Source organism: Rhinatrema bivittatum, chromosome 5 (assembly GCF_901001135.1).
Source record: "Rhinatrema bivittatum chromosome 5, aRhiBiv1.1, whole genome shotgun sequence".
NCBI classification, from domain to species: Eukaryota; Metazoa; Chordata; class Amphibia; order Gymnophiona; family Rhinatrematidae; genus Rhinatrema; species Rhinatrema bivittatum.
In genome coordinates, this window is record NC_042619.1 from 198,462,750 (window position 1) to 198,488,428 (window position 25,679).

Sequence of the window (25,679 nt, forward strand, 5' to 3'; positions counted from 1 at the left end):
TTATCATACTGGGTTAGACCAAAGGTCTATTAAACCAAGTATCCTGTTTCCAACAGTGGCCAATCCAGGTCAAAAATATCTAGAAAATCCCAAAAGCTCGATAAAATTCCATGTTATTTATGTTAAAAATGTTTTATGGCCTTTTCCTCTAGGAACTTGTCCGAACTTTTTTTAAACACATCTACACAAATCAGCTTTCACCACACCCTCTGGTAATGAATTTCAGAGCTTAAATTATGAATTCAGTGAAAAAATATTTTTCTTGTTTTACTTAGTAACTTCATTGCATGTTCATTCCACTCATTATTTTATAGACCTCTTTCATTATCTTAGCTGTCTTTTCCAAGCTGAAGAGTCCTAACCTCTTTAGCCTTTTTTCATTTGGGAATGGTTCCATCCCTTTTATCATTTTGGTTACCCTTCTCTATACCTTTTCTAATTCTGCTGTTTCTTTTTTGAGATATGGATTCCAGAACTGCCCACAATATTGAAGATGTGGTCACACCATAGAGAGATATAGAGGTATAATGAAATTCTCTATTTTTTTCTCCATTCCTTTCCTAAAAATTGCTAGTATTCTATTTGCTTTATTGGTTGCTACTGCACAATAAGCAGAAGATTTTAGTGTATTATCAATGATTTCACCTACATACTTTTCCTGAATGATAACTCTTAAGGTTGAACCTTGCACTTGTTAGCTATTATTTAGATTGCTCTTCCCTAAGCACATCACTTTGCACTTGTCCACATTAAATGCCATCTGCAATGCGTGTCCAGTTCTCAATCCAGCCTATGATTTCTTAATTTCCTTAGAAGTCTCTCATGAGGGACTCTGTCAAATTCTTTCTGAAATCCAGATACACTATATCAAATGCTCACCTTTATCAACCTTTATTTATACCCTCAAATAAAATATCACGGATTAGTGAGGCAAGACATTCCTTGGCCAAATGCATGTTGGCGGTGTCCCATTAGATTATAACTATCTATATGTTCGGTAACTTTGTTTTTTGGCCAGATCGATGGTAGTACACGCATTTATTCTAATCCCCTTTTCACATTGATTTTCTATCCATAAGGTTTTTACTGTGCATTTTGTTTCCTACAGACCTATTTTGTTTGGCTCTATGTCCTTTAACATATAGCACCATCAATTTGATCCGTCCTATCATTGCCATAGAACTTGGACCCTGGTATCACAGTGTCCCACTGGTTATCATCCTTTCACCGAGTCTCTGCGATCCCACTTCCATCTACCTCGTCATTCAGTGCTATGTATTTTTGCTCTCCCATTTATTTATTTATTTAAGACTAGTGGCATTTGTACACAGACATTTCAAAGGAAGGGGTATTTTTGTCTGAATTAACAACTTGTTTGAATTATTTTCTCACCGGGCCTTAGGTAGAGTTGCTCGAATTATAAACCAAAAAAACTGTAGACATCTGGCGTTTTCTGCCTCCTGTTTCCCATCTGAAAAATTCATATTCAGGCTCAAGAAACTTTATTTATAAACATGCTGTCAGGACAATACGAAGTAGAATACAGAGAAAAGAATAAAAAACAGTTCTCACTAGTTATATTACTCACGGGGGGGGGAAAGGAAAAGCGACCCCCAGCCTCCCACACAGCAAGAAGCAAAAAGTACAGGCACAACAATCACGGTTTGTGTAAAATAAAGCCTCAAAGACGAACGGCGAGGAGCGGCCCGGCTCCCATCCCCTCAGATGTTCCTCGAGCTCAGGCCCGAACTGTGGCCTGCGCGGCCGGCGGCGCCTCTCGCCGTGCCCCTTCCGCATTTTCCTGGGGCTCTCGGGCAGTGACGTGACGTGCTGACGGCGGCCCCATCCCGGAGATCAGCCCGGCCCCTCCCTTCGCGCCTCTCCGCCCCGCCGAAAACAGAGCCCCAGCGCCAAGGCTCCGGACGAGCGGATGCTGTGCTCTACCACACCGGTACACACGCCCAGGCCTGCAGCGAGCGCGGGAACCAGGCCAGCCCGCGCCCCCGCAGCACGGTAAGACCCGGGGCCGGGCCGCGCCGCGCGCTCAGGGCGGTGGTGCTCGCGGCTTCCCCGCTACTGCCGGCGTTGACCGCCAATGCCACAGGAGAGCAGCCTTCCGCGCTGCCGCCCTTACCTATTCGCCTTCCTCCCCCGCAGCCCCTCGGTGGTGCTGGCTCCAGGGTGTATAGCTGAACGCTGCCCGATCAGGCCCAGAAGAGGCCGCAGCTAGGCCAGGGAGGGGGAAGGGAAGCAAACGGAAGCGTGTGGCGGGAGCTGGCAGAGCGGCCTAATCTAGCCTAGCCCAGCTCGTCCGGCGGTCATCGGATCTGGGAGGTGGGGTTGGGGCAGGATCTATGCTACTCGGTCACCGGGTGGCAGGGCGGTATGGAAAGAAGATGGCGCCGGGCGTTGGCCGCCATCTTGTCCTGCTGCGCTTGGACCTCTGCGGCCTCAGGGAGGAGCCCTCTCTCCCTTCCTTCCTCTATAGCAGGGCACCGAGTCGCCATTCCCGCCTTCACAACTTTTATAGGCCCCCGCACGCAAGGGTTTTACACGTTTCCTGTGTATTGTTTGGGGCTTTCACAGGTCCTAGAAGAGACTTTAGACCCCCATAAAACTAAGTTCTTTTCTAATCTTAGGAGTTTCCTATTGTCAAGTATTGCGAAGCTAAAGGCCTTCTCACCTATTGTAAAGGGGCTGATCTGTGATTTAAATAATAATAATAAAAAGACAACTCACATTCCTTTACTTTAACAGCCGTTCTAAGTTGGTGTATCGGAGTTTGAACATCCATCTAAGTATGCCCACTTAATTCCCCCCCTAGCTCGCTGCATTGATCCTATTTTCTGTTCTCTGGTTAATTTTCCTTTTACTGAAGCGTTATGTCAAAATCTACTGTTCTGGAACTTCCTTTCAATTGAAAAAGGTTTGTTGCTTGTGCGTTGTTTATAGCTTTCAGGTATATGACTGTATCATATTCTCTCCTTTCTCGGTATAAATTATATACATGTAGGTGTTTCAATGAAGTCTTATACAGCTTTTGGTGTACACAGACATTGTATTAGGGTGGCCATAGGGGATATACCGTCCAAAATATGGCCCTTCCCTTAGAATTGCTGTTGAGAGATCTTAGGTCGTGTAGAGCATGCACCAGCAGGAGGCGAGCAGCACTGTATTGATTATGACTTCTACCTCTGCTACTTTAAACAGCACAGGATTCTGTACAGCTAGCTGGTTCAAAGCAGCAGTTGTGTCAGGTACCACTGCTCTCAGCCTCCTGTTGTTGATGGGCAAGAAAGATAGGGGATGGGAACAGGAGGGGGTGGAGCTTAATCAGCTTGACCCCACCCCACACTACCCCGCACTAAAAAAAAAAACATTTTGCAGCCTCTGGTGTTTTTGGTAACCTTTTTCTGAGCACCTTCAGTTTGCTTATATCCTTTGGTAGGTAGGGATCACCATTTTCATGTTTACAATGATTTTCACCAAAAACAAAGCTCTGGGTTTTTAAAAAATTATTCACTTATTACTGATTTTTCACCCTATTTTGTTACACGTTATTTATTTATTTATTTATTTAAGTGTTTTTATATACCGGGATACGTTGGGAACATCATCTTGGTTCACAGAAAACTAAAACTGCAACAGGCTTTACAGAGAACAAGTAACAAAGTGAAAGTAAATAAAGTAAATAATGTAAACCGTGATAAGTTTGAACAAGTAACACAACATGCTATATAGCTAACTGGTTATAAAGAGAACGATAATTCAAAATAAGCATGAATATTTGGAATAGATGGCGGGAAGAACTTTTACAGGGATTATGTTGAGGCGGTTAAGTTAAATGAGGGTAGCAAGGCATAATAGTAACAAATGTAATAGGAAATCGGACTTAAGCCAGGGGAGGGGAAGTTATCTGAGATGAGAAATACCTGGATGAGATAATGGAAGAAGTGAGGGAAAGGTGGCAGGTGATATGGACAGGGTCAGATGTAATAGGAAAGTGGATGGGTGAGGGGGGAACAAGCTGGATCATACTGGGTAGAGTGATAGTATATTCAAGGAGGAGAGAGGGTGGTAATTGGGGGATTGTGAGAAGGGATTAGGTGAAAGCCTGTTTAAAGAGCCAGGTCTTGAGGTTCTGTTTGAATCTTTTTTGACAAGATTCTAAGCGCAGGTTTATTTAACACTTTTTCTATACCGACCTTCATGGTAATGACCATATCAGATCGGTTTACATCGAACAGGGTAGAAAAACTGAAACAAAAATAAATAAATAGATAAATAGACATGAACGGAGGCGGCAAAAGTTGCATTCAACAAGGTAGGTGAAACTTGGAGGCTTAATCAGCAAGAAAGAGAGGCCTAGGATGGCAGAAAACTAGTAATATAATACAATAAGGTAAGCGGGCTAGCGCTTAATGAACTTTGAGGTACAAGGTTCCATCGTTCATGAAGGGAATTAGGTCTGGGGGCATTCTGTTCCAGAGGGTGGGTCCGGCTAGGGAGAGGGCACGTGTTTTGGTGGATTTAAGTTTGGACAGCTTTGGAGAGGGAGTGTGCATCATGGCAAGGTGCTGTGCCCTGGTGGGTCTGTTATGGGGGCGGAGTCGGAGGTGATCTTTGAACCATGACATGTCTTGGTTGTAGGTGGTTTTGTGGATGAGTGTGAGTGTTTTGTAAATGATTCTGGAATTGATTGGCAGCCAGTGTAGATGCTGGAGGACGGGGGTGATGTGATCTCCTCGGTGGGCATTGGTGAGTATGCGTGCTGCTGAATTTTGGAGCATCTGTAAGGGCCGTAGGGCATTTTTTGGGAGGCCTAGGAGGATGGCATTACAATAGTCAAGCTTGGCAAGAATGGTAGCTTGCAGGACTGTGCGGAAATCGTTCATGTGGAGTAAGGGTTTCAGTTTTTTGAGTGTGTGGAGCTTGAAGAAACCCTCTTTCAATGTTGAGTTAATGAATTTCTTCAAGTTAAGGTGGTTGTCAAGAACAACACCAAGGCTTCGCACTTGTTGAGCGAATTCGGGGATGGGGAGGGGTGGGTGTAGGGTGGAATAGTGGTTGTTGTGAGGGGGTGAGATGAAGAGGAGCTCCGTTTTTTGGAGGCATTGAGTGCTAAATAATTGTTGGCGAGTAGGGGGCTGATGGCTGCTAGAGCGGTTTCCCAAGTTTTTAGGGCCATAGGTAAGGTGTCGGTTACAGGAATCAGGACCTGAACATCGTCAGCATATATGAAGTGTGGGAGGCCGAGTTTTGATAGCAGTTGGCAGAGGGGTAAAAGGTATATATTGAACATGGTGGAGGATAGTGCGGAGCCTTGGGGGACTCCCTGTTGCAGGTTGACAGGTTTTGATTGGCAGGGCCCACTTTTTACTTGGAATGGAGCAGAACGGTTAAGACAGCAGTAGAGGCTTTAGTAGTGAAAGATGGACTGTGTTGTGTTTCCTTATAGTCAAAGGGGAGTTTAAGTTCATAGGAGACAAGTCCATTCTGTCGCATGACTGGGAATGGTCAGATGAACTGTGGCAAGAATTTGGTTGAAGGGTTTTTCAGTCAAAGGTTCTATGTCTCCCGACTTCTTGTCTGCTTGACTTTTGTACTGTTGTGTTGCTATAACTGACGGATGCATTCCCAGAGCTCCTTAAGTTCTTGGCCAATGGTTTATGTTGTGGAGTTTGGTACAGTTGATGAAATTGTTAGAGGTATCCGAAGAAGTTGACCATAGACTATCTTTAACAGGGAAGAATCTGTGGATTCCCCAATATGATTGTTGTGGCCCAGTTGTCCTATCTTTCATTCACATATGCCGCTTAGGAAGGTTTAAAGAATCTGTTTAGTACGTTCTGTCTGTCTGTTGGTCTGTGGATGATAGGCAGAAGAGAAATCCAGAAAGATTGGAACTTTTGGAAGATTCCGCTAAAATTTGGCTGTGAATTGGTCGCCTCTGAAAGTATGCGCTCCGCTAGACCGTGGAGATGAAAGATATATGTAAATTGATTAGATGGATCAGTTCAGGAGCAGATGGGAGACTGGATAGTAGTACAAAGTGAGCAATCTTCAAAACCTGTCTACCACTTCCTAGATGGTGGTATTCTCATTAGAAGTGAGCAGGTCCATAATAAAATCCATGGCCACAAGGGTCCATGGCCTCTCCGGGACTGGTAGTGGTTGCAGAAGTCCCCAGGGGTGTGCACGCGTGGATTTACTGGCTGCACGGTTGCGTCAGGATACAACATAATGACAGACGTACGTCTTGACTTGAGGCCACCAGTAGTGACGTGATCAGCTCAAATGTCTTAGTTGTGCTGGGATAACCAACCAACTTTGAGTTGTGTGCCCACCTGAGTACTTTCTCCCGGAGTCTTTTGGGGAGTATGGTTTTCCCAGGAGGTACTGGAGCTGCTGCGGCAGTTAGGATTCTGGCGGGATCAAGGATGTGGCATGGTGGCTCTTGAATGTCCTCTGGCTCAGGGGAGCGGGACAAGGCGTCTGTGCACTGGATCTTTTCAAAGGGTCAGTATTTAAAGAAAAAATCAAAACAATTGAAGAATAAAGGCCAGCGTGTTTGTCTGGGGTTCAGTTGTTGGGCCTGCAGGAGGTATTGCAGGTTCTTGTGATCTGTGTAGATTGTAATGGAATATGCTCCCTTCAGCAAGTGGCGCCAGACATTCTCTGTCACTAATGGAGTAATTTCTCTTTATAGGCACAAACTTCTTAGAATAAAAAAAGCATGACTTGAGCGTTCCCTTCTCATTGTTTTGAGAGAAGATGGCTCCCACACCAGTGGCAAAGGTATCTATCTTCACGATGAGGGGTTTGTGGGGATCAGGTTGCTAGCAACAGAGTCTTGAGAAAGGCCTATTTGAGGTGTTCAAACGCTTCAGTGGCCTCTTCCGGCCAGTTCTTGGTGTCTGAGCCCTTCTTGGTGAGGGAAGTGAGTGGTGCAACTACTGTAGAATAGCTGTGAATAAACTGTCAATAATAACTAGTGAATCCAAGGAATTGTAAGGCCTTGAGTCTTCTGGGTTGTGGCCATTCCTGGATAGCCTTCACTTTCTCAGAGTCCATGCACAGGTCTTGATTTGAGACAATATACCCAAGGAAGAGTAGTTCCTCTTGCTCAAAGGTGCATTTCTTGAACTTAGCGTTAAGGTAGTTTTCTTGAAGTCTTTGGAGCACCTGTTTGACATGCACCCGATGTTGGGCCAAAGTGCGTGAGAAGATGAGGATATCATCTTAAAAGATGTGGACATGAGAATTTAGTAGATCATTTTGTTGACCATAGACTGGAAGACTGCAGTTGCACTGCATAGTCTTAATGGCATCACCAGGTACTTATAGTGCCCATCTTTACTGGAGGGCCATTTCAGATCTTGTCATCTTCAATTTTGTTGTCAACCTCAGGACCCTCCTCTGTCTTACTACTAAGCTTTGTATTAATCTCCACAGTAACCCATATTAGAAAGCCTGTAGTAAAAATAAATAAATAAATTGCAGCCTCAACATGTTCACTGAAGTTTGGGTTTTATCTTTTGTCCCTACTTGAAGGTCACCCCAACTTCTTGAAACCCCAACTTGTTGAAAACCTAATGCTTTTGTACCGCTTCTATTCAAAGTTATAACCACTACTCTGTGTAGGTCACCCCAATGCTTTCATGGAGGCTGGAATGCTATTTAGGCAAAAATGGTGCGTTTTAGTTAGTACATAAACATAGGAGAAAAAGATGAAAGAACCGAAAGCAGCTTAAAGAGAATGAGTTCGTCAAACGATAATGATGAGGGCTCCTTAGAGTTAAAGAATTGGGAAGGCAGACTAAAAATAGGGAGAGAAAAAAGAATGTTTAAACATAACATGCATCTAATATCACAGATGTTTATAAGAGTTTTGTTACTTTTTATTGGACTAACATAAACCATTTCAAATGGCCTATCGGGTCTGAAAATTTCTTATACAGCATTATCTCTGGATAATTCTTAAATTGTTCTTATAAAAGATATCACAGTCTTCAAAAATACATTTTTCTCCAGGCATAAGCAGGATGGCAGTCCTCACAAGTGGGTAATATCATCTGATGGAGCAAAGCCCGAAACCTTTATGTCAAAGTTTCTAGAACTTTGTGCCTCACTGGGCATTATGCCACAAATCCACATAGAGGCCTATTCAGTTTCTTTTTTTCCATGGACTTTACTGGTGGTGGTTCCTTTCCAGCTTCTGCTGTTTTATTTTTCCGCAAAGTTGGCAGGTTCATTCATTGCAGGGCTCTGCAGTTTTATTTCTTCTCCTCTTAGTGTCTTAGAAGGGTTTTTTGGTCATTTTTTCTAAGTTTCCTTTCCTAGCGTGTAGCCAGATGGACTCAGGACCAATGGCTTATGTTCACCCCTACTAGCAGATGGAAACGGAGTCAGGTTTCAAAGCTGACGTCATTCTAGATATACCCCTGCAGTGACCTCAGCCATTCAGTATTTAGTATCTCTTTGTCTCCTAGCAGATGTAGATTGTGTCTCCTATCAGGAACTCAGTATTCTTTAGATGAGGAAAATTTACCTTCAAATTTCTACTTTTAAATTGGTGAAGATCGAGCCCAGCTCTCCTGCGGTGATACCTAAGGGTCCCTCCCTCAGTTGAGAATTCCTGAGGCAATTTCCAAGATCCCTCAGAGGTTTGCTTGATCTGGTTGCCGGTTCCCGGGATGGACTTTGCTGCTGAAGCAGCTGAAAGGCAGCGGGTGCAGGAAGCTGAGCGCTGCGGTGACTGCTATGGAGCTTGCCACTGGTCTCTGGAACTGTGCGAGTCTCCAAGGGTCCAGGTGTCAACCATTGATATACCTCTTTCAAGAAGGCATCCCCCCTCCCTTTGCCTCCCAGTTGGTGTTGGATTATTGTAACTCCCTGCTACTAGGACTCCCAGCCACCACCATCAAACCCCTTCAGATTCTTCAAAATTCCATGGCGAGAATCATAACCGGTACGCGTAAAAGGGACCACATCACCCCCATACTAAAAGACCTACATTGGCTGCCCATTTCCTTCCGCTCACAATACAAAACTCTCACCATCCTTCACAACTCCCTACATAAATACAATCACACCTGGCTCGATGAAATGCCACGTTTCCGCACTTCTGACCGCCTTACAAGAACATCCCAGACAGGCACTCTCTACACCCCGTCCCTCAAATCAGCACATTCAACTTATACCAGAGGAAGAGCTTTCTCCGTCGCCGGCCCCACCCTCTGGAACTCCCTCCCCACCTTCCTACGCCAAGAGACATCCCTCCACATGTTCAAGAAAGGAGTCAAGACATGGCTTTTCCGACAGGCCTACCCCGACTCTAACCAAACTTAATTTCTCCCCCAGATCCACCCGCCCGACTTTTCTCCACCCGCTCCCACACCTCCCAGCCCCCCTGCCCTTGTCACTTACCCCTACCCCCCCTTCGCTCGACCCATCCCCACCCCCTCTCCCCCCCCAGCCATCCCTAGATCCTTGGGCCTCCTGGCCGTTATCATCTCCCCGAGTACACCTCTCTCTCTTTTGCACCTCCAGTTTCCCCTTAAATAAACTATATCCTAGTGAATACCCTCCCTCCCTCCCCATACCCTGCCCCCTGCCTATCCTCCCCCACCACTCCCTCCCCCTTCCTCCCCCCGTTATCATTGCTCCTTTGGTTCTCTTTGTATTCTGATTTTTGGTTCTGTTATTAATGTGTTATTGTTATATTGTTATATTGTTTCATTGTATTTCCCGCCTGAGTTCTTTGTAAACCGGCATGATGTGCTCCACGAATGTCGGTAAATAAAAGTTAATAAATAAAAATAAATAAAATAAAATAAATATCGGGATTACTGTACTCTTAGAAGAAGAAATTCTACCTTTAAATTGGAGAAAGATTGAGCCCCGTTCTCCTGCAGTGGTACCTAAAGGTCCCTCCCCCAATTGAGAATTCCTGAGGTGATTTCCGAGATCCCTCAGAGGTGTGCCTTGGTCCAGTAACCGGCTCCTGGCATGGACTTTGCTGCTGAAGCAGCTGAAAAGCAGTGGGTGCAGGAAGCCGAGCACAGCGGGGACGGCCAAAGCCCTCTTCCCTCGCAGCCGGAAGCCATCTTTGTACTCAGCTAGTAAATGCTGAGCCCAGATAAGTAAAAAAAAAAAAAGAGGATTTCCCGATTCGAGACATTGAAGAGGTTCGGTAAGACTTCCTCCAGTCTCCTTGCTTGGCATCCGAGCAGGTTGAGCAACCCTCTACCCCCCCCCCCCCCCCCTCTCCCAGTGGGCTAGGCCCTGCTTCAGGCTTAGCATACCATGCGGTGTACCGAGTTGGCGCCATCTTGTGAGTGGTTTTGTATACCTTGCATTGCCCTCCATACAGAGTCAGTATGCACGGTGCATGCCGGCTCTGTGCATGTGCTGTGTTCACAACATTGCACACATATGTACACACCCGACTTTGTGCACAGTCATACGTGCACAACTACTTAGGTGCAGAATTCTTAAGCTCACGGGCTATGCATGTGCCTCGCTGCGGCCCACTTACGTGTTCGAAATCTGTGCATATAAAAGTCTTCAAGCACGAGCCGGCTGAATTCGCAACTGCTGTCTCTAATGACTCTGGCAGCAAAGAAACATAAGCGCCATTCCCTCTTCGCAGCTTGTCACATTGGGGCTACTCATTCTGACCTGGATTCTTACTTATGTCAGCATTGTGAGGAGGCCCAAAGAGAGTTGGCCTCCCCAGACTTTTCCAAGCCCGGTTCTTCCCATTCTGAGGATAGGTCAGCCACAACCTTAACTGGAAGTAGCCCAGATCTGAATAATCCCGGGTTTGGGACTTCCGTAGGAGAGGGAAATTCAGTGGCACCTACTCTAGTTCTTCCTGGGCTAGGTATGGACCTGGTGGTCTTCTCTTGGGTGGAATTTTTTTTAAGGCCTTCAAGCCTTGGTACAGGCGCAGTCTGCTTCACTTGCTCCTGTCTGGATGGAACCACAGCCGGTAAGGCCTCCCTCTCCCAGCCCTATCGGCAGACCTTGAGACATGTCTCTCCTCACCAAGGATTTTCCTGGCAGGGACTCAGACAACACAGACAAAGAAGGGGATCCAAATTCCTTGGAAGATGGAGAAATCCCTCCGGGTTTAGAACCATATTGAACCATGTTACATTTTTTCCATAGAGATGAATTGCTGGCCCTGGTTTCCCAGACTCTGAAGACACTGGGAGTTCCTGGGGTGGCCTCCATGACGGAACCTAAGAAGAATCCCATTCTGGTGTGTCTATGGAAAACCTCTTGCTATTTTTCAGTACTGGAAGCCATCCAGGAGTTGATTGACTTGGAATGAGATGCCCCTGAAGTGAGTGTTTTTAAAGGTGGTTGAGCATTAGAAGCTCTATACCCACTGGATCCGGCGGTGAGAGATCTTCTGTGCTTCCCTAAAGTGGATGCGCTGGTCTGTGCTGTTTCGAAGCGAACAACTATCCCAGTAGAGGGAGGAGCAGCTTTAAAGGATGCGCATGATAGGCGGATGGAGTCCATCCTTAAGCAGGTCTTTGACACAACAGCAATGACAGTACAGATTGCTTCCTGTTGCACCCTGGTGACTCGCTCATGCCTGCTCCTCTCTAGAGAGGTGGATGACTCAGGGGCATATTTCAGAGAAGCTATGGAGCTTGCCACTGGCTTTTTAGCTGATGTGGGCTCTGACCTAGTCTGTACCTCGGCCAGAGGAGGGGCCTCATTGATAACGGCCAGAAGACAGCTGTGGCTGTGAAATTAGTCAGCAGACGCGACCTCTAAGGCAAACCTCACAAAGATGCCCTTTAAGGGATCACTCCTCTTCGGAAGCGAATTGGAAAAGCTGGCCAGTAAGCGGGGTGAGTCTCCAGGCCCTGGCTACCAGAAGATAAGAGAAAGCAGTCACGGAGCCCCTCACCTATGAGGGGTCGATCCAGGGGTGCCCAATGCTTTCGGCTCTAAAGAAACTTGCTATTTCAGAGGCCTCGGTCCTCAGGAAGGTCTCAGTCCTTTCAGAGCCGACAGCCCATGAGAGGGGCAGGTTCAGCCCAAACTCCCCAGTGAAGTTTTGCCGACCCATCCACGGAACGAGGAAATAGGGGGGTCAACTATTCTACCAGCAGTGGGTCGAGATCACATCGGACAAATTGGTACGGGGTATCATACAAGAAGGATATGCCCTGGAGTTTTGCAACACTCCTCAGGATATGTTCATGGTATCTCCTTGCCACTCCCAGCATAAGAAGCAGGCAGTGGAGTCTACCTTGATAAGGTTCCTCAAATTAAGAGTTATAATCCCAGTACCTGCGCTCCAGGAAATTATGGAGCGTTATTCCATCTTTTTCATCGTACTCAAGGAGGGTTCTTTTCGCCCCATTCTGGAGCTCAAGATGGCAAACGACACCTACGGGTAATCCATTTCCACATGGAAACTCTGCGCTCCGTGATAATGGCCGTACAACCAGGAGAGCTTTTAACCTCCCTGGACCTTTCCAAGGCCTACCTTCGTATTCCAATCCAGCAAGAACATCAGCGTTTCCTATGCTTTGCAGTACTGGGCTGCCATTATCGTTTCCGGGCGCTGCCCTTTTGCCTGGCCACCGCCCCCAGAACTTTTTTCAAGATTATGGTGGTCATAGCGGCAGCATTGAGGAAAGAGGGAATCCTGGTGCACCCATACTTGGACGACTGGGTCTGGAGAGTATTTGAAGCCTGGTGCGAGGAACGCGGTGTTGCCCCTCAGATGGTCAAAATCCCTCTGTTTCTGGAATTTTTACAGGACGGCTTGAATAAAGTGTTGTCCCTTAACTCCTTGAAGGTCCAGGTAGTGGCTCTCTCCTTTTTCAGAGGTGAGGTGAACGGGACCCACCTGTTGGCGTATCCGAACATGGCCTGTTTTCTAAAAGGGGTAAAGCACCTCCGGCCACCATCTTTGAACTACTGGCATTGTCATGTCGGGAACCATTCCTCCGGATTACCCCAGGAGCATTACAACTTCGTACTGTACCATCCTTCTTGCTCAGGGTAGTCCTGGGATTTCATGTGATTCAGTCCATTTTGTTGCTGTCCCTAGATAGGTACAAGGACATGGACGAATACCACCTCCTCCGCCATTTAAATGTCAGTAGGCTTTTGGTGTGGTATCTGAAACTTTCAGAATCGGTGCGCAAGAAGGACCGTTTGTCCTTCATGGAGGAAGGAGACAGGGCAAACCAGCTTCACAGGCTACCAAAGCTCACTGGATCAAGGAGGTGGTCACGGGAGCTTATGTAGAGGCAGGAAAGCCATTACCCTTTCAGGTTAAAGCTTATTCCACTAGGGCTCAGGCAGTATCCTGGGCAGAAACTAAACTGCTGTTTGCCTTTGATATCTGCCGAGCGGCAACATGGCCCTCCTTGCACACCTTCTCCAGGTTCTATCGCCTGGAAGTTCAGGCCCGAGAGGACGCAGCCTTTGCAAGGGAAGTGCTAACCAGATTGCGAGCAGCCTCCCTCCCCGATTGGGAGTAGTTTTGGTACATCCCATTGGTCCTGAGTCCATCTGGCTACATGCTAGAAAATGGAGAAATTACTTACCTGATAATTTCGTTTTCCTTAGTGCAGACAGATGGACTCAACATCCCATCCACGGCTGCCCAAGAATGGTGAAAGGAATCGTCCATGAAATGAATATCGATTCCAAGAGGTTATGGTTAAACCGTCGCCTAATTCCTAGATCAGGGCATCTATAATCTTTCTGAGATTCAGCGTTTATTTGGTTGAATATAGTTATGGTTATCCGTTTTTAATCAAGTTGTAATCAAGTTTTTTCAATAGTATGTCCACAATGGCTTTTGAAGAGAATACTGAAGGGCTTAGGTCACTGCAGGGGTGTATCTATGGTGACGTCAGCTTTGAATCCTGACTCTGTCTCCATCTGCTAGCAGGGGAGCATATAACCCATTGGTCCTGAGTCCATCTGTATACACTAAGGAAAACAAAATTATCAGGTAAGTAATTTCTCCAATGGATGCAGTTTATCTATACTCAATGGCCCCTTCATGGGTCAGTATATATGGAATATATTAAAGCAGATGCAAGAGGTGGCAGAGCAGCTTCCTCAGAAGTAGTGCGACAACTTTCAGTCACTGGTGGAAAAGAGAATGGAATGTGGAAAATACATGGACCATTCAACCTTTGATAGTTTTGAGACAGCATTGAGAGTCTCTGCTGTGGGGATTGGTGCCAGCAGATTTGTCTGGCTGTGAGCCTCCTACCTGAGGATCAGGAAAGACTCATTGAAGTGCTGTGCATTCCGGAGAATGTCTTTGGAGATAGGTCAAGAAAATGGTGATGCAGATCCGTGAGCACTGTGCAATGCTTCAGCAGCTCTCCACAGTCACTCCATACCCACTCTTCTCTGCCAGGAGGTCCCCAAACATGGGCCAAGGAGTCATACCTTTCAGCCTAGGAGGAAATATCCTTCACCCCCTTGGTACCATTCACAAAGGCACCATGTGCCCCCCCCCAAGTCAGCAGAGGGTCCATAAGCCACAGCCAACACCCCAATCAAAATCTGGGATGGGGTTTTGGCTGGATCACAGAGAGCATGGCCTGCAACACTATACCCATGCTGAAGGATGGTTTTACTTAAATCTTTGCCCAACTTTAGCTTTGACATGGGTCCTCATCATTATATGAAAAGAGTACAGATTTTATCTATTTCCACTAAATTGACCCAGGACCTCTGTTGGAATTTCAGGAATTGCTTCAGAAGGAGCTCTCTTTCCTATTAGAGACAAATGTGGTTGAACCCTTTCCTCCAGGGGAAAGAAGGTGAAGACTCTGCTTGAAGTACTTCATGATTTCAAAGAAAACAGGAGAACGCCATTCCATCCTAGACCTAAAGACCTTGAACAAGTTTCTGAAAAGAGAAAAGTTCAAGATGGTTTTCTTGGGCCCCCCCTAATTCCTTTTATTTTCAAAAAAGGGCCTGGCTATACTTTTTTGATCTCAAGGATGCTTACACTCACATAGAGATATTCCCATGTCATATGGAGTATCTCAGCTTCATAGTAGGGGACCAACACTTTCAGTATCATGTACTGCCTTTTGACCTAACTTCAGTCCTGTGTGTCTTCACCAAATGCCTTGTTGTGGTGGTAGTGCACCTATGCGAACTGAGGGTACATGTGTTTCCCTATCTGGCCAATTGGCTGGTCAAGAGTGCTTCGCAGGTGGGTACCACAGAATCAATGTGCAAAACCATCTGGGTTCTGGAGTTACTAGGGTTCATCATAGAGGAGGCTTTCAGGGACATAGTAGAGAAGTCCCACCTCCAATCTGGTAGCCCCTGTGCTGCTTTGAAGGAGAAAGGTCTAAGGTGGTGTCACGATTCCATTTTAATGAGTCAATTGTCCTTCTGACATTTTTTCATAGGTCATATGTCCAACAAGATGAACAAGCATTGCACAGTTTGGACTGCAAAAGAGCCTTGGCCTTCTACCTGGAGCTTTTTGTTTCTTTTGACATGAGCAAACTGGGCATTGCCCTGTTCAAACAGACTTTATCTAGTTTCCTAACAGATTGCATCTCATTCTATTATGCCCAGGAGGGCCTAAATCTTTTGGGTCATGTCAGGGCTCACCCTGTCTGAGCCATAGTAGTGTTGGTGGCTCACCTAAGATCATTCTTCCTGGTGGAGATCTGCAAAGCTTTGACATGGAGTTTGCTCACACATTCACATTACTGTTTGAACAGGGACTCCCAAAGCAACAGTAAGTTTGGCCAGTCAGTCTTGTGGAATTTCTTTGAGGTAGAGAATCCAACTCCACTTCCTCCTAGAGCCCATTGTTTTTGTTTCAGGCTGCCCTGTTGCCAACAAAAATAATTGTTTCTGTTGGCACTGTTTTGTGTCCCCCCCCCCTTTTTTTTTTTGTTCGGGGCAGTCTGTAGCTAGGGATTTCCCACTTGTAAGGACTGCCATCCTGCTTGCTTACTTGTAGCAGATGTTCTCTGAGGATAGCAGGATGTCAGCTTCATGAAACCCTCCCGCCTCTCCTTGGAATTGGCTTCTCCTTCAGTAGGCTTAGAAATAAGACTGAAAAAGCATCTGTGTAGATATGTGGCATAATGGTATGCTGGGCATGCCCAGTGACGCAGAGTCAAGGTTCTAGAAACTTGGACATAAAAGTTCCAGGCTGGGCTCCATCGGATGATGTCACTTACTTGTGAAGACATTCTGCTAAGCTCAGAGGTAAGCAACTCTGCTTTCTTCAGGACTATTTTGTCTGCAAGCGTTATGTGCTACAGGTAAGAACATAAAAACATAAGAATTTCCATACTGAGTTTGTTTGTTTATTTATTTATTTATTTATTTATTTATTTAGATTCTTTTACTATACCGATGCTCAAGACAAAGTCTTGAGTCCGGTTTACAGTATAACCAGGGGAAACCAATAACCAGAAGAGCGAAAGTTACAATGAACAGGGATTACAGAACAGGACAATTGAAAGAGGAAGAATTAGTTTAAACAGAGTTCTCCTAAGAGTAAAACTAGATAATACACCAATTGATTAGCATGGATGGTTAACTAAGTGGTTCAAGCATAAACAGTTCTTTTCAATTTGTCAGGGGTAGGCTTGGGAGAATAGCCAGGTTTTCAGTTTCCTTCTAAAGGAGAGCAAACATTGTTCCTGGGGAAGTGTGTTCCATAGTTGTGGTCCTGCGGTGGACAGTGCTCGTTTTTGTATGGACTTGTGCATGACGCATTTATGAGGGGGTGCCTGAAGAGTTCCTTTGTGTGCGGCTCTAATCGGCCTGTTAGAAGAATGGGGTTCGAGTGGGATTGTTAGTTGGAGTGAGGAATGATGATAGATGGTTTTATGGATGATGGTCAGTGACTTGTACAGTATTCTATAGTGGATGGGGAGCCAATGTAGGTTTTTTAGTATCGGTGTGATGTGGTCTTTACGTCGAGAATTTGTGAGGATCCTGGCTGCTGCATTTTGCAGCATCTGTAGAGGTTTAGTTGTGGAGGCGGGGAGGCCGAGCAGTAGCGTGTTGCAGTAGTCCAACTTTGAAAATAATATGGCTTGGAGGACTGAACGATAATCTTGAAAGTGTAGGAGAGGTCTTAGCTGCTTTAGAACATGCAGCTTATAGAAGCATTCCTTAGTGGTGTTGTGAATGAATTTTTTGAAGTTCATTCTAGTGTCCAGAATCGCCCCGAGGTCTCTCACTTGAGATGTTGATGGTAAGATTGGGTTGTTTTCATTAGGAGTGATGATGAGGAGTTCGGTTTTGGAAGTGTTAAGTACCAGGTTGAGACTAGAGAGTAGGAGGTTGATGGAGTGAAGGCAGCTGTTCCAGAAGTTTAGGGTGCTGGAGAGGGGTTCCGTGATGGGGATTAAGATCTGTACGTCGTCGGCGTAGATGAAGTGTGTAAGGTTGAGACTTTCTAGTAGCTGGCATAGAGGTCGCAGATAGATATTAAATAGTGTGGGGGATAAAGAGGAACCTTGGGGCACTCCTTGATTGGAGTGGACGGGGTGGGATTCTTTATCATTTATTCTGACTTTGTAGTGCCGGTTGTTGAGGAAGGATTTGAGCCATATGAGTGCAGATCCTGTGATACCGATTTCAGTTAGCCGTTTGATGAGGATTGAATGATTTACGGTATCGAACGCTGCTGATATGTCGAGGAGAGCCAGAAGGTACGATTGGCCTTTGTCAAGCCCCATCAGGAGTTAGACCAGGGGTCCATCAAACCCAATATTCTGTTTCCAATAGTGGCAAATCCAGGTCACATGTACCTGGCAGGATAGCAAACAGTAGCTAGATCCCATGCTGCTAACACCCAGGGGTAAGTAGTGGCTTTTCCAAAATCTATCTGTTAATAGTTTATGGACTTCTCTAAGAACTTGTCCAAACCTTTTTTAAACCCAGCTATGCTAGCTGTTGTATGTTTATAGAAACATCTATACCAAAAGATCTGAGAACCCAACCCAACCTCAAAACATTCAAAAAAGACCTAAAAACATTGCTGTTCCTCAAATTCTACACTGTCCTTCATACTTCTGAACATCCTAACTCCCAATCGAGCTTTCATCCAAAAACCTCAAAATAATTTCTCTCCAACCAGAACAAACAAACCTCCTCCCACTTAATGATACTTTCTGGACTTGAAATGTTTAACCTCTGTTTAATATGCACATTGTTATACTTTTGCACAATTGTTAAAAGAGTTACAATTTAAATTTTGTAAACCGTTATGATGGCTTTACCGACTGACGGTATATAAAACTCAACAAATAAATAAATAAATGTAATTTTCTCTGTGAATAAGAATTATTTTTTAACCATTAACAGGTATTGGTGACTGATGCAAATTAAAAGTGATGGAAGAAGATGTCATTAACCTTGATTTGCAGACACATGAGCCAAACACATTTTTTGATGCTATGGGTAAGAAAATATGACATAGTATTTATTTATGTATAAATATTTGATATTCCACCTTTTTCTAAGAATGGCCAAGGCGTTTTACAATCAAATTGAAATCAGATTTACAGGTACAGTAACAATAACATTAGTTACAAGGTCACTTGAGTCATAATTAACTCTTTGTGTGAGTTTCCTGATTCTGAAGGACATCAAATCTTCAAAAGAGTGTACTGTTCTGTTCGTACGTCTCACTCTGCTTGTAAAAATGGCACCTGACCCCTTCACTACTACCTAAACCTCACCCCGAGTTACTAGGTGGGCCTCCTATAGTAGCATAAATAGCTGCTTAATATGGTGCCACCTCCAGAGGCTCTCTCCCTCTCCCTCCCCCCACTCATCTCAGACCCTTCCCCCACTCTCCTCCCACATATCAGGCTCTTCCCCAGCCTAAAAATGCCCAAAATGGAATTTGCGGAAAAATCACAAATTGTGTTATGGGCATAATGCACGATATCGCACAGCTTAATGCAATTGAAAAAGGTGTAGTTATTTTCGGCATTAAAACTGTGCGATATCGTGCATTATGGCTTCACGAAGCCAGCCCACTTTTTCAGAAATCCCTCCCCCGATTCCTCCCCAATCCCTCCCCTTTTAAAAATTTGCATCACACCATGCATTATGGTGCTTTTCGCGTGCATTATGGTGTTTTTCGCATGCGAAAACGCCATAATGCGATTGACCCTGTTAGTGGATTAAATTCATCTAGCCAGTAGTGGAAAATTTTTGTAAGCAGAGAATTAACCAGCTAATTCCTAAAGTTAACCAGTTAAAACATTTGAATATTGACCCCCTACTAGCCCTAGTATTGAAATAAAGGAAAAATCTGAAAACCCACTTTGTTTTTAATTTTTCAGGGGGAAATTAATCTAGTCAAATGAGATGAAACTATTTATTGGGGTTTTTTGAAAGCTGCTGATACAGTATCTGAAATCAGAACATGATGATCAACACAATTAAATTTCTACTGATATTTATCTATTCTCAGGAAGCTCACTTGTGTAGGACAGAAAAACATTCTCTGTCGACAAGCAGGATGAATCAGCCACAAAAGTGATTGATATCATTCAATGGCACTGGCTAGCTTTCTCAGAGCTCAGAAAAACCTAGTAATTGCTATCTTATGAATCCCCTCAGTCTTTTTCTGTGTGCGCTATTACCTGGATGCATTAACTCTCTCTTGAGTGAATTTTCAAAGAAATTGTCCACATAAAAGTAGCATGATTTGTAGCAATTTTCAAAAACTCATTTTCACAAATAAAGTTAATTTATATGTGTAAAACCTTTTGAAATTTCAACGCTATGAAATGAATTTTCAAAGGAGTTAGGCACATAAAATAGAAATTTTCAAAAGCCCATTTATGTGCATAAAGTCCATATATGCACATACAACCTTTGGAAAATTATCTGTTGTGTGTTTATACATTTTTTTTGCTGCAGAGAGAATTCTCTTACTTTCTGTCACACTCAATTTGGTAGTCAGTTGTCATGGCGAACATCATCAGTGGATTTAAAAGATGGCCCTCTAGATGGAAAATATCCAGAACACAACTTCCAGAACTGCTCTTTCTGTGTGAAAATGTCACTGAGAGCAAGATGCTTCTCCCAGGACAAGCAGGATGGTAGTCCTCACATGTGGGTCACTGGACGGAGCCCTATCAAGAAAACTTTTCTGTCAAAGTTTCTAGAACTTTTGACTGGCACACTGAGCATGCCTAGCATGCCATAATCCCTGTAGCCACAGGGGTCTCTCTTCAGTCTCTTATTTTCCACGCTGCAGTTTGTGTCGTGGTTAGGAGCTCTGTGAGAATTTTCTCACAAAATTTATCTCACGGAAAAAACTTGAAGATTATTTCATTAAAAAGTTCCTTCATAGGGGTCTTCCATCGCAATATTATTTTTCATTGCTAGGTGAGTAAACTTCTCTGTCCCCGGTTGGTTCCTGCCCCTACCTTTTTCGGTGTCCACAGGCCATTGCCGGTTTTTGGGCCTCAACCTCTGCCATCATGGCAACAGGTTTCCGAAAATGTCCGGAATGCCCCCGTACCATGTCGATTACCGACCCACATGATGTCTGTGTGCTGTGCCTTGGCTCATCACACGATGTTTCTCACTGTCCAAGTTGTACCCAGATGACTCCGAAGGGCTCACCTCAACAAGATGGAGACCCTGTTTAAAATCAAGCTGACTCCATCAATGTCCACCCAATCATCACCAGCAGGAGCATCGAAGAAATTAGTCATCAAACCTCGCCGGGAGCACCAGGGCAGCGGTGACCATCCATCAGTAACTCTGTCTAAGGCATCTGTATCATCTACCTCTGTGCTGGAGAAAGACTGGACCGAGCACCGAGGGAAGCACTGACGCGAGTCTACTCCCGTTACCGACATCGCATCAGCCTCGATGGCTATCGAGCCACTTGCGAAGAGGACACCGGTAGAGGAGCCTTTAACACCCTCTCTATCTGAAAAACCAAGGCGATCCCCACCGATATCGGTGCCGGGTACTGAGCCCCCACAAGTCTCTGTGGAGGTGCCAGTAGCGCCTAGCCTGCCACCCCCTGTAGCTCCGATATCTACACCAGCTTTCAGGGAGGAACTGGACAGTTTCATCCGCCAGGCAGTGCTCGATGCTCTCCGAGATTTAAAACCATCGATGCCAGCCTCCATACCGGAACTGACACCGGAGCCATCGATATTTGCACTGTTGCTGACCAGACTGAATACACTCATCGGTGCCCTTCCAACACAACCCGGGCCACCAATGCTGAAGCAACTTGCAAAGCCTCTGTGAAAGCCCCGATTCCCATCCCGGGGTCCTCAGACAACAAAGGCACGGACTCCAGACCCCTTTCACTGATGGCGGAACCGATGCCTGGACCATCAAGGTCTCGGGACCAAAAGGCCCTCGTTTTCCCTCGATGTCTCCGGTGCCGCCGAAACCCACATCGGTGCCACCGCATCTTCCATCAAGGCCATTGAAGGATCTATCGGTGCCAATACGTCCTACAGTATTAACCTTCTTCCCTCCTTCAGGATCTCGACTAGAGACCTTTTCTGACACATGGGAAGATGTTGACACCGACACATCCACGGAGTATATCTTATCAGAACCATCTCCTCCGGAAGAAAGGAGAAAATCTCCCCCAGAAGATCTCTCCTTTGCCAATTTTGTTAGGGAGATGTCAGAGACAATCTCCTCTGATCTGATTACAGAGGAGGACACACGCCATAAAACATTGGAAGTTCTCCAGTTTGTTGATGCTCCAAAAGAAGTCATGGCTGTCCCTGTACACGAAGTGCTAGTGGATTTCCAACATCGTCTCTGGGAGCATCCTTGTGCTGTCCAGTCAGTAAATAAGAGGACAGATTCAACCTATTTGGTCCAACTTATTCCTGGATTCCAAAAACCTCAGCTACCCCATCAATCGGTGGTAGTTGAGTCTGCACAAAAGAAGGCCGGAAGACTACGACCACACTCTTCAACACCTCCTGGCAAAGACCAAAAATTCCTTGATATCTTGGGTTGCAAGATATTTCAGGGTTCTATGCTAGTGTCATGAATAGCTGCATACCAACTTAACATGACACAGTATCAAAGGAATCTCTGGAAGCAGGTTCAGGGAATAGCCGACTCTCTTCCCCAACAATAGCAAGATAGTCTCAACGCCATACTACAGAAAGGCCTTGAGGCTGGGAAACATGAGGTTTGTGCTGCTCACAACTTCTTTGAAACAGTTTCTCGCATGTCAGCGACGGGAATCAGCACCAGGAGGTGTGGGCCTGGCTAAAAGCATCTGACTTGAGACTTGACATCCAAGACAAACTGGCTGATTTGCCATGTACCGATGAAAACTTATTCGGAGACAAGAAACAAGATGCAGTGGCTCAACTAAAAGAACATAATGCGACCCTGTGGCAATTATCCACTACCGAGGCCCCTTCTTCCACAAGAAGATCCACTAGAAGGGACCCTAGATAACCATTTTATTGCCCACGCAGATACTACCCACCTGCATCCCGCGTGAGGCCAACTAGGCCATCTCAGAGAGCACATCCTCGACAGCCCAAGATATCCAGGCCTCAGCCAACACCGCAAACAGGCCAAGCTTCTGGATTTTGAGACCTATCCAGAGAACAGCAGCCACTCCACAAATCCAGATCTAGATTTGCCAGTAGGAGGTTGAATTCACTATTTCATAACAAACTGGCTCAACATTACCACAGACCAATGGGTGATATCCATCATAACCCAGGGATACCATATAAACTTCCTCATGGTACCTCTGGACTCACCACCCAATCTACTGTGGATGCAGAAAGATCACACAAGTCTTCTAGAGTCAGAACTGTCCACCCTTCTGGGCGCCAGGGCTGTAGAACCTGTGCCCCGGGCACAGCAGGGCAGAGGGTTCTATTCCTGCTATTTTCTCATTCCAAAGAAATCAAGCAGCCTCCACCCCATCTTAGACCTCCGCAATCTCAACAAATTTCTACGAAAAGAAAAATTCAGGATGGTGTCCTTGGGCACCAAGCTTCCCCTTCTGCAAAAAAGAGATTGGCTCTGCTCTCTGGATCTTCAAGACGTTTACGCTCACATTCCAATATTCCCACATCACGCAAGTACCTGCGTTTCCTAGTGGGACACCAACACTTTCAGTACCGGGTCATGCCTTTCGGACTTGTCTCGGCACCCCGTGTATTTACAAAGTGCCTAGCAGTGGCTGCGACCCATCTACGCAAGAAAAGCATACACGTCTTTCCTTACCTGGACGACTGACTCATCAAGAGTCAATCCAAGCAAGGAGCTCTCGACGCTCTCAAGCTCACTATCAATCTGCTACATTCTTTGGGATTTCTCATCAACTACCAAAAATCCCACCTGACTCCATCTCACCTCCTTACTTTCATCGGCGCAGATTTGGACACCACAGTCACAAAGGCCTTCCTGCCCAATGACCGCGCAGTCACATTCTCCAAGCTAGCTTCGTCTCTGCACACAAAAGTAACAGCCTCAGCCCATCAATTCCTAACGTTGCTGAGACACATGGCTTCCACAGTCCACGTCACTCCTATGGCCAAGCTGGCCATGAGAATAACTCAATGGACTTTGAAATCTCAGTGGCTCCAAGCCAATCAACCGCTTTCATCCCAGATTCAAGTAACCCACCAGTTACTTTTTATCGCTTCTCTGGTGGATGAACAAAGCCAACTTGCTAACACGTCTACCCTTTCAGCAACCAGTCCTTCAAGTTACTTTAACCACAAACGCATCCAACTTGGGTTGGGGAGCTCATGTGAACAACTTTCAAACTCAAGATACTTGGACACAGCTCGAAGCAATGTTTCAGATCTACTTCCTAGAGCTTCGAGCTATACGTTATGCTCTATATGCATTCAAGGACTGCCTTTCACACAAGACTGTTCTCATACAAACAGACAACACAGTTGTAATGTGGTACTTATCTCCTCTGCCAGGAAGCCACGCAGATCTGGGCCTGGGCCCTTGCATACTCCATGTATCTCCGGGCCACTTATCTGGCAGGCATACAGAACGTACTAGCAGATCGCTCAGCCGACAGTTCCATCCCCATGAGTGGTCTATGGATCCTGTGGTAACATCAGAATCTTCCAACGCTGGGGTCAACCAACAATAGACCTCTTGGCATCCGAACTGAATCACAAAGTGGACAGATTCTGCTCCCTGCACAGACAACCAAACAAGTTAGCCATAGACACCTTCGCTCGCCCTTGGAACACAGGTCTCCTATACGCATATCCCCCGATACCGCTGAAAGCCAAAACTCTCATGAAACCGGTATGATTTGCATTTAATGTAAGAATGTCGGTATATAAAAATTATAAATAAATAAATAAATAAATGAAGCTGCAACAGGATAAAGGGTCACTGATACTCATAGCCCCGCATTGGACTCGACAAGTATGGTTTCCCATGCTTCTTGACCTCTCAATCAGAGAACCCATTCGCCTGGGCGCAGCGCCCACTCTCATAACTCAGAACCAAGGCATGTTACGCCATCCGAACCTTCAGACCCTATCCCTTACTGCCTGGATGTTGAAAGCTTGATCATGCAACCACTCAACCTTTCAACTGATGTTTCTCAAGTGCTTGTAGCTTCACGAAAACCTTCCACACGAAAATCCTATCGTTCTAAATGGAATAGATTTACGATATGGTGCGTGAAAAAAGGTAAAGACCCCTTTTCCTGCCACACGCCATCTCTATTAGACTATCTCTGGCACCTCTCAGACTCTAGTCTCCAGACTTCTTCGGTAAGGGTACACCTGAGTGCAATCTCAGCATACCACAAAGGAATTTCAGATGCCCCTGTAACAGCGCAACCCCTAGTGAGTAGGTTTATGAGGGGCCTACTACAACTTAAGCCCCCTCTACAGCCACCAGTCACTGAGTGGGACCTAAGCGTAGTACTTACAAGATTCATGCGCTCCCCGTTTGAGCCTTTGCACTCCTGCATTGTTAAATTTCTTACATGGAAAGTTCTCTTCCTGGTAGCCATTACATCTGCTGAAAGGGTTAGTGAGTTGCAAGCCCTTGTCACATACTCACCCTATACCAGGTTCCTACATGACCGAGTGGTCTGCCATACTCACCCTAAATTCCTTCCCAAGGTGGTTACTGACTTCCACTTGAATCAGTCTATAGTCTTGTCCACATTTTTCCCAAGGCCTCACTCTCAACCAGGGCGAGAGAGTTTTACACAGCTTGGACTGTAAACGTGCGCTTGCATTTTACCTAAACCACACAGCAGTCCATAGGAAATCCACCCAACTCTTTGTTTCTTTCGATAAAAACAAACCAATAGTTGCTGTGGGCAAACAAACTCTCTCCAATTGGCTAGCAGACTGTATTGAATTCTGCTCCAGGGACGAGTGAAGGCGCATTCAGTGAGAGCTATGGGAACCTCAGTAGCACACTATCGTTCAGTACCAATTGCTGAGATCTGTAAAGCTGTAACATGGAGCTCTCTTCACACATTTGCAGCACATTACTGTCTGGACAAGGAAGGATGTCAAGACTCTGTCTTTGGCCAATCCGTCTTGAAGAACTTATTTCAAGTATAATCCCAACTCCTTCCACATCCAATCTGCTGTGATTTTCAGGCTGCCTCATTTTTTCCAACAGTACACCAGATGTTGTGCCTG

The 25,679-nt window shown here is 45.5% G+C and overlaps 1 protein-coding gene across 1 annotated transcript in view; it reads left to right on the forward strand.

The window, feature by feature from the left end:
* The first annotated feature begins 1,480 nt into the window (after positions 1-1,480).
* The window catches only part of LOC115092409 (zinc finger X-chromosomal protein-like), a 112,089-nt gene continuing 87,890 nt past the window's right edge, over positions 1,481-25,679 (forward strand). Inside the window, exons 1-2 of the mRNA XM_029603242.1 lie at positions 1,481-2,013; positions 18,364-18,459. The gene's annotated coding sequence lies outside the window, so the exon portion shown is untranslated. The remainder of the gene's footprint in view (positions 2,014-18,363; positions 18,460-25,679) is intronic.